Below are 3,719 nucleotides of genomic sequence, written 5' to 3'. Positions count from 1 at the left end.
AATTATATTTATTTTTCCTTTCAGTTCTTTTCTGCCTCTTTGGTCCCTTTTTTCTATGTCCTTCTCTCCAAAGACCATAGGAATAAGAATAAAATTATCTAATTTAATTTTATGACTGTGAATAAGTTTCCTATCTTCTCCAAAAACCACTTTTCTCCTCTGTAAATGGGATAAGTAATGCCTACTTCCCAACCTCATCTATTTTGTGCCTGTTACCGCCTCCTTAGCTCAGGCCGTTTCTCCCTCCTGGATTATTGCAGCTGTGGCCTATCTTGTTTTCCACCCTCTAGAATTAGCCTCACTGCCTCTTCGCTTCCCATCCCACACCACCCATTGTTGCTGGAGTGTTCTTTTGGCAATGTAATCTGGCCTTGTCAAGCGCCTTCATAAGTCTGTCTCCAGTAGAAGGGACCTGCCAGCAGGAGGCAGAATGCTGAAGAAGGACTGGGTAGACCTGGAGCCCATCCCCAGCTCACCACTCCTGCCCCTCCCACTCCTTTACTCTTTCACTTCACGTTCCAGCCATGTGGGACACTTCCCCCAAACCCGGTGGCTTTCTCACCTCCAAGTCTATGCGTGTGCTCTGTTCTCTTCCTGAATAATTCCTTTTTGTGGGAGGGAAATCAACTTAGAAATCTACTCTTCCAAGAAGCCTCCCCTGACTGCTCCAGGTTTGATTAGGGTCCTGTCTTATGTGACTCAGAGCCCTCTGCCCTGACAGCATCCAGGAGCTCTTCCTGCTGTTTGAGGTCCCATCTCCCCCTCACTTGTCAGCTCACTTGTCATTCTCACATCCACATAGCATACTGGAATCGTCAAAGTCGTGTTTCAGGAGGGCATGAAAAAAATGCATACTTTGTAAATGGATACATGCTATAATAGACATGTTTGAATATCCCAGAGCCTAAAGCTGGAAGCATCCAAAGAGTAGACTCACTCAGGGTGGATGCTGTTATGATCGACATTTGGTAATGACTCTGTTGAATGGCTGAATTTGGTAAGGTACAATTACAAAATAGACTTCTTCAGATGCAGCCTGTCATCACTCCCCACCCCACCCACGAGTGACAGCTCCAGCAGAAACCATGGCTTCGAGCTCCCCTTCAGGAACAACATCTGAGTCAGAGGGCAGCCTGACTGACTTGGCTCAATTTGCTCGAGGTGGAAGTTAAGTATTACTTAAGGCTCACAGTTCAGAGCCTCCACCATGAGTCACTGGTCTCCTCCTGTCTGTGCTGTAGGAAGACACCACCAGGGAACAGTCCCTTCCACCTTCCATGGGTGGGGCCTGCACTTTTCTTCTGAATATCAGCATGTCAGGGCTCCTTTTTTTTTTTTTTTTTTTTTTTGACAGGGTCTCACTCTGTCACCTAGGCTGCAGGGCAGTGGCATAGTCTTGGTTCACCACAACATCGGAGGGAGGATGTTTGAACCAAGTTCAAACGATTCTCCTGCCTCAGCCTCCTGAGTAGCTGGGATTATAGGTGCATGTCCACCACACCGGCTAATTTTTGTATTTTTAGTAGAGACGGAGTTTCACCATATTGGCCAGGCTGGTCTTGAACTCCTGACCTCAAGTGATTCGACTGCCTCAGCCTCTCAAAGTGCTGGGATTACAGGCGTGAGCCACTGTGCCCAGCCTGAATGTTAGAGTTCTGATCAATCTTTGTTCTCCATGCTGGGATTTCATTCAAGTTCTAACATAATAGAAAAACAGTATTTTGTTATCATAAATCATATTTTAGTAATTTTAGGGAAAAAAGACAGGAAATGTACTTTGATGAGTAATATTTAAATATTACTTCTGCACTTATGTATGTTTTTGTTTAACTTGTGGACAAAGACTTATGGGTAAGTGCAAAAAATAAATCCTCTTTTGCAACCCAGGACTCATTGTTCAGTATGAGTTTTAATACATATAACAAGGGAAATTATGATACCTGAGACAGTTAGCTGATGGGAGTATTGATAGCCATAAATGTTGGTTCCAGGACAGGCACAGTGGCTCATGCCTGCAATCCCCACACCAAGGTGGGAGTTTTGCTTGAAGCCAGGAGTTCAAGAATAGCCTGGGCAAGAAAGTAACAAACACCTCGTCTCCACAAAAATTTAAAAATTAGCTGAGTATTAGGGCATGTGCCTATAGTTTTAGCTACTCAGGAAGGGGAGGCTGAGGCAAGAGGATTGAGCCCAGGAGTTGGAGGCTGCACAGAGCTTTGATGGCACCACTGTACTGGAGCCTGGGTAACAGACAGCCCCTGTCTCTTAATAAAAAAGAAAAGATTGATTCTAGGACTGTAGAATAGATAAACAGCATGGGATATGAGGGAACGCCTCAGCTGTATTAATTTTGTATTCCAATTTCATGTTGACATGATACATACATGGCTTTTTGTTTTAAAGGCTTTTATCTTCAGAACATGATGTCTGGAGTTAAAGGTATTGGCATATTCCACACATCTGCACTATTCTTGAGTGTGATCGCTTAGGAATGAATATAATTTGAACTCATTCATGTTAAGAGAGGGTGTCAAATTGAGAACCAGGGAGATCCATCACCTACAGTAAAAATGACTCTAAAGTAAATTGGCTGAAGAACATAGATCCCAAAGATTCTTGATGAATTTTGAAGTCTTCATCAGTATTTATATATTAACACGAGATGAAAGAAGCCGAAATAAAAGAACTATGGACTGACAGGACAACTGGATTAAAATAAGCCTCAGTTTCATTAAAAAGGGCTAACTCGAAGATAAATCTTTTGACTCCAGCTCTTTAGAGGATCTAAAGTGACCTTGATGGACAGTGGAAGAAATCACAACATGGAATTCCTTGAATAAAAATTTATTGACTTTAACTTTAAAAAAATAAAAAATATTACTTAAGAGTAATATTTAAACTTCTATCTCATGCAAATCGAGTCAGTCGGGCCGCCTTCTGCCTTGGGAACCAGCAGCAAGAGGCCAGGGACAAGTGGGTTTGGGCACTCCCCTAGCTGCGGCTCCCACTCTCTCTGCTGCCTCTGGGCCCTCCAGGGTCAGGAGCTAAGAGGAATGAGGATGAAAGACAGAAGAGACAAAAGTCTTTTCACTTAGCTGGGGCAGTGGGTGTCTGCTTGTCAGGCTCACAGTTGCTGCCCCTTGAACTGGTTCTCTAGAGACCCTGACAAGCATCCCTGCACCAAACCATGTCCTGACACTTGAGGACCTGCATTCAGCTTCTGTCTTGGCCAGTCCCCCTGCAGCTACCTTCTTGTGGGTTCCACACACCTAGCGGGCAGCCCTTTTGAGTAGGCTGCACAGGAAACCCATTTATCTATCCTTGCCTCATACAGCTCACACAACACTCCCCTTGTCTCCTCGCAGCTCCGCTTGTCTCCAACCTCTCCCTTCTCCAGGTGAGAGGTGCCACCTGCCTGTGTTCCATGTTTGCCCCAGGACCCTGGGACATGTATGCCAAGTTCTCCAGTACTCCATGCTCTCACAACCCGGTGTACAGAGGCTCACAAGCATCCGCCCTGATGGTGCTCAGCCGCCTTTCTCCTCCTCCTCCTATCTCTAGTGAGGTTCTCTCAGAGCCCAACTCTGGATCTCCTCTTGACACCTTGGAATGACACCTTGGTCAAGAGGAATCAACACCTCTTGACCTCTTGGAATGTCCCTCATGAGTCACTGGCCTCCTCCAACCTGCACTGTAGGAAGGCACCGCCATGCACCAGC

At 45.3% G+C, this 3,719-nt stretch overlaps 1 non-coding gene across 1 annotated transcript; it reads left to right on the top strand.

Moving 5' to 3' along the window:
* Positions 1-1,805: 1,805 nt before the first annotated feature.
* LOC112204293 (small nucleolar RNA SNORA40) lies at positions 1,806-1,933 on the top strand. The gene has a single exon (XR_002937864.1). It is a non-coding gene; the product is annotated as a small nucleolar RNA SNORA40 (small nucleolar RNA).
* The last annotated feature ends 1,786 nt before the right edge of the window (positions 1,934-3,719 follow it).

This window comes from Pan troglodytes, chromosome 7, assembly GCF_028858775.2.
Source record: "Pan troglodytes isolate AG18354 chromosome 7, NHGRI_mPanTro3-v2.0_pri, whole genome shotgun sequence".
NCBI lineage: Eukaryota > Metazoa > Chordata > Mammalia > Primates > Hominidae > Pan > Pan troglodytes.
The sequence above is the reverse complement of the archived record's forward strand: the minus strand, read 5'-3'. Positions and strand labels throughout refer to the sequence as shown.